The following is a 9166-nucleotide window of genomic DNA, read 5'->3' on the forward strand; positions in this document are numbered from 1 at the left end:
AAGGCTGCATCGCAGCCTCCACCATTGATGCATCCATATAAGTAAGGTCCACCCCAGTTTTGATACATTTTCCATCCTTAGTAACGTTGGGTTCAAGCTCCACCAAACAACTTTCATGCAATCTCTTGTCTCCCACTTTATCAAACATCCCATCCTTTTCTCACCATATCCATTACTATGAGAAGGCTGTTTGGTGTTCTGGGAAGCAGTTAGGAAGGAACCAATTTCACATTGGTTGATGCTATGGTTAAGTAGCGGAATCCGGGAAGCTAGAAAGGAAATAGGTTTGGCGCAACCTCGTTGGAGCAAGAAGCTTAGAAGGCTTAGGTACACTGGGTAGATTAGGCTTGGAGAGTCTATTGCTGTTCATGTATTCCAACTACATTTTCTAGTGGATTACTTACTGCTTGGAGGGCGGCAGAGAGGTTTTAAGCCGAGAGCTTCGGTTTCCTCTTCGATAACACATCGTTGTGTTGTCCTTGTGTTTGCATCTCTCTTCCCATAATCTTTGCCTTTTATTTTCTGCTGTGGATGTGATTTTAATTGGTTTAGATTGTTTACCAATTTTTTTTATAGCTTGTGTTCATTTTCCGCACACTTATTGTTTGTCATAAAGCTTGAATTGGGATTTTTGTTATTGGGGTCTAAACGTTCAAGGGTGTTTTATACACTATTTGAACTTTCATTTGGTATCAGAGTGGGTACACTTTTATTGGTTTCATTACCATAGTGTGATCCTTGACCCTATTTTAAGATGGACCGGTCTCAATCCCTAAATGCACCTCCATATTTTGATGGTAGTAATTATGCTTTTTGGAAGGTCCGCATGAGAGCATTTTTATGTTCCATTGATGAATCTGTTTAGGATGCTGTTGATATAGGTTGGACCAGGCCTAAGGAAGCCAAATCCACATGGGATAAGGCAACACTCGCCACATCTAATGCTAACAGTAAAGCACTTAACGCAATTTTCTGTGGTGTGTCTCCAGATGAGTTTCACAGGATTTCTCACATTACCATTGCCAAAGAAGCATGGGAGATATTAGAGACCACCTACGAAGGCATGAAGAAAGTGAAAGACACCAAGCTGCAAATGCTGACCACTCGGTTTGAGGAGCTCAAAATGAGTGAGGATGAGTCCTTTGACTCTTTCTATAGCAAGCTGAATGAGGTGGTTGTCAGCAAGTTCAATTTAGTGGAGAAAACGGAGGATTCTAAAATAGTAAGGAAGATCCTTCGGTCATTGCCGGAAAGCTTTCATGCCAAAGTGACAGCAATTGAAGAGAACAAGGACCTTGATGACATCAAAGTCCAAGAGCTAATTGGTTCCCTTCAGACCTATGAAATGTCGCTGCCCACTCAACAGAAGAGCAAATCTCTTGCTCTTAAGACCATTAATGAAAATTTGGAAGTCCATGACTCATCGGATGAGGATGTGGTTGACAAAGATGTTGCATACCTTGTGAAAAATTTCCGAAAATTCTTGAAATTCAAGAATAATGGCAAATTTGGTGATAAAGGGAAATTCCAAAGCTCATGAAGGGAGAAAAGGGAATTCAAAAAGAAAGATGGAAAAGAATCCTAATCTACACAAGGTGTCACGTGTTTTGAATGCAACGGGCATGGACACTTTAAGAAAGAATGTCCGAATTATTTGAAATTGAAAGGCAAGGTCTATGCCACGACACTGAGTGACTCAGAGTCATCCAACTCAGATTCTAAGGAAAGTTGTGACGAAGAAGGGAATTATTCTGCTTTTATGACTATTGCCCATGTTGAATCTTCAGATGAGTTGAACTTGCTTGTACGAGAACTTGGAGAACGTAGTGATGAAGAATCATTAGGAGTTGTTGAAGAATCAGATGCTGAAGAAGATGAAAGTACAGCCAATCTTCAAGAGAATTATAACTCACTCCTGGAGAAGTCGGGTTAGTACACAAGGGTGGCCAAGGCAGCTATGAGAAAGATGAAGAAGGCAGAGGAGGACTATAAAAGTATCCTAATTCGCTATAAGGAGGCCAAATGTGAGATAGAAACACTGAATGGTGAGCTATCAGAAGCCTACACAAAAGTGAGTTTCTTGAGCAAGAGGTTGTGCAACCAAATGCTAACATAGAGAGGGTCTCCACCAAGAAGCTAAATGATGTTATTTCATCTCAAAAGCATTTTTCAAAAAAATCCGGGTTGGGCTATACCGGAGGGAGTACCTCATCTGGCAATATCACCAAAGAAATGAAGTTTATAAAGGCCAAAGAGTCAGTTGAAGTTGGCCCTACTGCCGAGAAGCCCAAGATAGAGGAGAAGAGGAATGTGGAGAACCAACGAATGTTGAACAACCCCCGTAATCAATCTGTGGGCAGGTCTGAATCCCGAGCCAAGTCTCGTCCACGACTACAAAGAGGTCCTAGATCGAACTGTGTGTGTCATCACTGTGGACTTCAAGGGCACACTCGACCAAATTGTCAAAAGCTGAGAGCAATGAATAGTGCAACTGCTCCAAGGTCACGAGGACCTAGAAATGACAAGAGAAATTGGGCTGGTGAACCCTCAAGAGGTCAAAGTGGTGATCTCGGAATGATGGATGTAATGAAGATGATTGGTGCTTTCACCAATTGCTTGGAAAGCTTCACACGAAGGTTTGAAAGCCCTAACTCTCGTACCCAATCCTATAAGAAAATCACCCCAAACGCAAGTGACGTGTGGGTGAAAAATGGTACTCATGCATAAGCATTACAACATGTCCATGCATCAATACTTCCTATGTTTTGTGACTTTGTTTGGTTGTTTGCTTATTAATTGTGTTGGTTGAAATTTTTTTCTCTATTTTTGCATTCTTTCGTTCATTTTTGTTGATTTTGATCAATCTTTTCTTTATTATGTGTCAAAAATCCAAAAACCACATAAAAAGTAGAAAATCAAAAAGTTTGATCGACATTGTTAAGTTTTGTCTCAAAACTTGTTTTGCCTTGTACTTTTGTGCTAATGGTTTTGTGCATTTACGAGCGTAGCTTGTTCCTTTGCACTCTTATCACTGTGGAAGAAATCTTGAAATCTATGTGATTGTTGTAAATAGATCTTCAAACTTGTCATGAATGATTAGTGAATTGTTATGTTGATCTTGAGACATGCATAGACTTGTGCCTATATATCTTCCCACTCTTTATTTTTTGTTTTTTTCTAAAAAGAGCTCACCAAATGTAAATCTCCAAATGAAAAGAGATATTAAGCTGTAAAAGCCTATCGCACATACTAGTATTCGACTAGAAAAAAGGGAGAGCGACCAAAAATAAAGTGTATGTTTATTCAAAAAGCCAAAGGCTATCTCATCAAGGTGAAATATCAAATATCATTCTCACAATGAAAGGTGATTGTTTCAAAATGATCAAAAAGATCAAATGTTATGATTGAAAGTGGAGTCAAATGTAAAGCTCCAAATTATGTAATCAAGTCTTGTGGGAGGTCATATATGCATACTTCTATAATTGAGATAGATCACATGATCTAGTGCTAATTGTGTATGCCTTGGTTGAATTGATCATTGAAACTTCACATTAAACTAAGGACTATCTCATTGTTGATATCCACACACAACACACAAGTTTATGTTCAATGAATGCCATATTCATTTGTGTGATTGTACTTGATAAAATGTGTTTTCACAAGCTCAATCTTTGTTGATTCAAACACAAAAATATTTTTGAGTGTTTTAGTTGTTTTTGGAAAGTATTTTGTTCTTTAAAAACTGAAAATTTCAAAAACAGTGTTGCCCTATTTTGGTAACTTAGTTGCGGGTCAGTCAAGTCGCATGCCACAATCGCGAGCTCGCGGGTCAATTTTGGTGACTTGTTCGCGAGTGGAAGGTCCAGTCGCAAGGGGTACACAGAGATTTTCGCGGCTCAGCTCGCAACTCTCTCACGAGTGAGACTTCCAGTCGCGAAAAACACTTAGCAAATTTTTCAAAATTTTTGGTTTGAAGTGTTTTGGCGAGTGATGTTGGCAACTTCCTGGCGACTTACCTCAATCGCGAAAAACGCGTGTTTTGCACAATAAGGGCAGTTTTTAAAATCTTTTTTAAGTTTTCCCTCAAACTTTATGTGACTATTCACTTTCTCTTTCGACTGAAACTGTCCCAAACACTCCGTGCCACTTTCTACAAACTCCATTTTTGCTTCATTTCTTCTCAAAATCATCAAGAAAAGGTATGGGTCTTCTCTTACTCACTTCATATTTTATGTTTTGAGTATTATTTTCTTGCTTTTTGAGTTGTCACTATTTTTTTTTTAGACATACTCTGTTCGAACATTTTATTCTTAGATTGCTGGGTTTGGTTGTTTATGGTTGGTTGTTTTTGGTTGCTAATTTCATCTGCTATCATATTGCTTGTCACATGGTGCTAATCTTTGTTCTATGCTTTGGCTTTTGTTGGATTATATACTCATTTGGTATATGGATTTGGTGTTTTTCTGTGTTTTACCCTGTTTGTGAGTTTGAGTGTTTAAGTATGTCGAGGCTTTGGATTGTTTATCTTATATTACTGTGTTTTTATGTTGCCATATCATGTGTGTGCTTCTGTCTTGAAAGTTTTTTCTAAACATTCCATTTTCAGTAAGTTATGCCTCACTGTCATTTGCTCTATTTTGCTTGTATGTGGTTTCCACTGTTCTTCATATTGCTGTTTTATACCTGTTCCTGTCTTACTGTGGTCTTACTTGAGCTATCCTTCCTTAGTTCTCTACTGTTCTTGATCTGTGCATTTCATGCTCATGGTAGATTGTCTCAATGTCAGTTATTTGTAACTTTGTGTTATTCTGTGTTCTCTTGAACAATCACCATTTTGGTGCACCTGCCTCATTCAATACTTCAGTGTTGCTTATGATTTTGTTTGGCACTGACCTGACTCATGTTGGTGATTGTCTGAGATATCTCTGGTTCACATTTTTATCTGAATCTAATCAAGTTGATATCTGTTCTTTGTGGTGCTATTTTTGGTTCTTTGATGTGTGCCTGCTATCTTGCAGATGTCTCGTCGATCCTCTAAAGGCAAAGACGTTGTAACTGATGATCCATCAACCCCGGTTGCTAAACGAACTCGACTCTCATCTCAGTCATCTAAAGACTCCAATTGTGAGAGTTTTAGAACCCCGCTTACCTCACACATCTACTCAAACATCTTTGACAAGGCATCTCCTATAGTAGAACCTGTGGTTGAGTTTGACACCTTGGGGACCACTTTTATCCCTCGGATCTTTGAGTCAAGAGATTGGGCAAACTTATTTGGGAATTTTAAAGACCCAATGGATGAACTGGTTAAGGAATGTTACTCTAATTCAAGTGACCTTGGAGTTGAGCTAATTTGATGGGTAAGAGGAAAGGAATTTATCATCACTCCGAACTCCATAGCCGAAATTCTCCGCATCACTAGACCTAAGAATGTGGATCTAACTCCGTATGATGATCGAACTCTAGAGACTCAAGACATTCTACAAGTTCTTGGACTTGACCATGAAGTCTCTAGTACAGGCACATCTATAAGCACTACCAAGTTTGCACCTGAGTTGACCACACTAAAGCTGATCATGTTCTCCAATCTCTACCCACTATCCAACACGACTTTCATCAATCTTGGAAGAGCTCAATTCCTTTGTGATCTTATTACAGGAGCCCCCATTGATATCTGTGCCCACATCTTTCAAACCATAAGGAAGACCATGGCTCAATCAGCAGCACGAGGATGTATTCCATTTTGTAGTCTCATCATGAAGTTCATTCTTCGTGAAGGTATTAATCCTCCCTCAGATGGAAAAATGATGACCCGTCCGTGTCCAATTTCCATGTTCACTCTACAAGCCAGCAAAAGTCATTCCTCTAAAACACCAAAGAGTGCACACATCTCTCCGGTTACTCCATCTGCTCCTGAGTCAGAGACACATGTACATACCACACCCACTTCGCATGTCATCCCTGAATTTCAACAAACTAGCATTCCGCAAGTACAGTCTGATCCTCAAACTGATAGATTAGGTAGTTTGCTTGAAAGTATTTAGAAGCACATTGAGGGAACGATGACACATCTCTACTCCACCAACAACCATGTCCAAATGCAACTCAAGACCATGGAGAATCAGCTAGAAGCTATTCAACAAAAGTTAGAAGATAGCCTTTAGCTATTTGTGCCAAAAAGGGGGAGATATAGCATACAGTAAAAGGGAGAAAGTTCAAAGGGAAGTGTGCATAGTAATAGGGGGAGTTACACCACACATTTTGATTTGGTCTTACTTTTTAACTTATAGGATTATGTTTTGGATAATTGTTGTTACTATGGGTTTGGTACACTGTGGTTATGGTTATTGTCTGGTTTAAACTCATAACTCATGGATGTTTTTGAAACTTGGTTTACTTTTTATATATATTTTGATGTTTTTCAGTATATAATGTGGTTTGTACCCTTGTTACTTTTGTAAGTTTTTAGGGTTTGTTTTCATTATATGTAGGCTTTATGGTCTGTACCATGCTTTATGCAGCCTTTATGCTTTGTTAAATCAGTACTTCTAACTAAATGTCATGCATTTTCTTGTTAAGTTCTGTCACTCTTGTGCCCTTGTAGGATTGTTCCTAGATGCATATACTTAGTGTATTATGGATTGGTTGAGTGTTGGGCATACAAGTGACTTGCATTGTTCTTGTTAACTTGTATGTCCAAGTGTTCATTCCAAGTGTGAATGACCATTGTGGTCACTACCTTGTAGTGATTGCTTGTTTGATTAAGCCATGGTTTGTTTCTTAAGTCCATCTTTGCTTGATCACATCATGCCTACTTCATATGCATTTCATGCTTTTCTGCATACAATGATCATGGTGTATTGTTGTGTTTCAGGAGATTCATGTTCATATAATTCAAGTGCTTCAGAGTTTTTAGAGTTAGGTGTGAGTGAGTTTTGTTCAACTGTTCCCAACTCACATGTTAAGTTTAGAGTCTGTTTTAGGGTTTTGTCACAGAATAGCCAAAGGGGGAGATTGTAAGGTTGAATTTAATCAACCATCTTGTTGGCTTTATTTTGTGCCAAATTTGCTTGTATTTCAGCAATTAGTAATCCTGTATTTAGGTGGGATTCTTGTAAGGGTAGTAAGTGAGATAGTGTGAAGAAATGCTCAAGAGTGTGCAAGAAAAACAGAGACTCGCGACTGGATCTCGTGGGTGACTTGTGGCTGCAAGCTGCCAAAAGCTGCACACGAGCCAGGCATGCCAGAAGTTGAAGCGTCATGCTAGCTAGAGCACTACAAGACAAAATAGGACAACTGGCCGTTCAGTTATCTCGAGGGTGGATCTCACGACTCAGTCAAGTCGCGAGCCAGCCCTATTTTGAAAAACTTGACTCTTCACATTCCATTCTCACCCAAGTATAAATACCCCTTATACCCACGAAAGAAAGAAAGCTTCCAGAAAGAATTTTGAGAGAGAAACCCTAGAGTAAAACAAGATTGATTCATCCACAATCTTCACATAAGAGACTCTTCAAATTCCTCTACTCTCTTCCTCTCCATTGTTAAATCCTTGAGAGGCCTTTTACCAAAACCTTTTCTCACCTTATCCATTACTGTGAGAGGGTTGTTTGGTGTTCTGGGAAGCAGTTAGGAAGGAACCAATTTCACATTGGTTGATGCTATGATCAAGTAGCAGAATTCGGGAAGCTAGAAAAGAAATAGGTTCGGCGCAACCTCGTTGGAGCAAGAAGCTTGGAGGGCTTAGGTACACTGGGTAGATTAGGCTTGGAGGGTCTATTGCTGTCCATGTATCCCAACTACATTTTCTAGTGGATTACTTACTGCTTGGAGGGCGGCAGAGAGGTTTTACGCCGAGGGCCTCGGTTTCCTCTTCGATAACACATCGTTGTGTTGTCCTTGTGTTTGCATCTCTCTTCCCTTAATCTTTGCCTTTTATTTTCTGCTGTGGATGTGATTTTAATTGGCTTAGATTGTTTACCAATTCTATTTATAGCTTGTGTTCATTTTCCACACACTTATTGTTTGTCATAAAGCTTGAATTGGTATTTTTGTTATTGGGGTCTAAACGTTCAAGAGTGTTTTATACACTATTTGAACTTTCACAACCAGTCAATGGTCAGGTCTGAAGCCAAAGGGAGATCACCTTCAAAATCACAAAGAGGTTCGAGAACGAACCATGCATGCCATCATTGTGGACTTCAAGGACACACCAAACCTAATTGTCATAAGCTGAGAGCATTGAATAATGCTAGGGATCAAAGGTCAAGAGGACCGAGAGATGACAAGAGGAATTGTGCTATTGGACAACCAAGAAGTCAAAATGGAGATTCCGGTGTGATGGATGTAATGAAGATGATTGAGGCATTCACCACATTTTTGGAAAACTTCAACACAGGTTTGAAGGTCACAATTCACGTACCCAATCCTATAGGGATATCACCCCAAACACACATGACGTGTGGGTGAAGAGGGGTACTTATGCATGATTATCTTCTATGTCCATGCATCAATACTTCCAATGCTTAGGATCATAGGTTCATGCATCATATCATGCATTTCTTTCTGTTTATAGCATGTTTCTTTTACCAGTTTTGCTCTTACTTGTTGTTATTGATCTTACTTTTCTTGTTCTGTTTTTGAGTGTGTTCAAAAAATTCAAAAACCATAAAAATTTGAAAAATCTTCAAAAAGTTTGATCACTTGTTTTGTGTGTATCACATGTGAGTTTGGCCTAGTACCTTCGTACTAATAGCGTAATGCATTTACAAGCCTAGCTTGTTATATATGCCCATTTATCTGCGTGGGAGAAATCTTGAAATCTATGTGTGATTGTTATAAATAGATCTTCAAGCCTGTCATGAATGATTGGTCAATAGTCTTGATGGTCTTGATACTTGCATAAACTTGTGCCTATATCTCTTCCCACTTTATTTTTATGTTTTTGCTATAGAGCTCACCAAATGTAAATCTCCAAATGAAAAGAGATAATAAGCTGCAAAAGCCTGTCGCGCATACTAATATTTGACTAGGAAAAAGGGAAAGCGACTTATGTATTGAAATGTATGGTGCTCAAAAAGTCAAAGGCTAACTCTACATGTTGAAATATCAAAAATTTCAAGCACCGATCTCAAAAAGAGATGTATTATCCAAAAAATGATCAACT

This window comes from Quercus lobata, chromosome 12, assembly GCF_001633185.2.
Source record: "Quercus lobata isolate SW786 chromosome 12, ValleyOak3.0 Primary Assembly, whole genome shotgun sequence".
Taxonomy (NCBI): domain Eukaryota; kingdom Viridiplantae; phylum Streptophyta; class Magnoliopsida; order Fagales; family Fagaceae; genus Quercus; species Quercus lobata.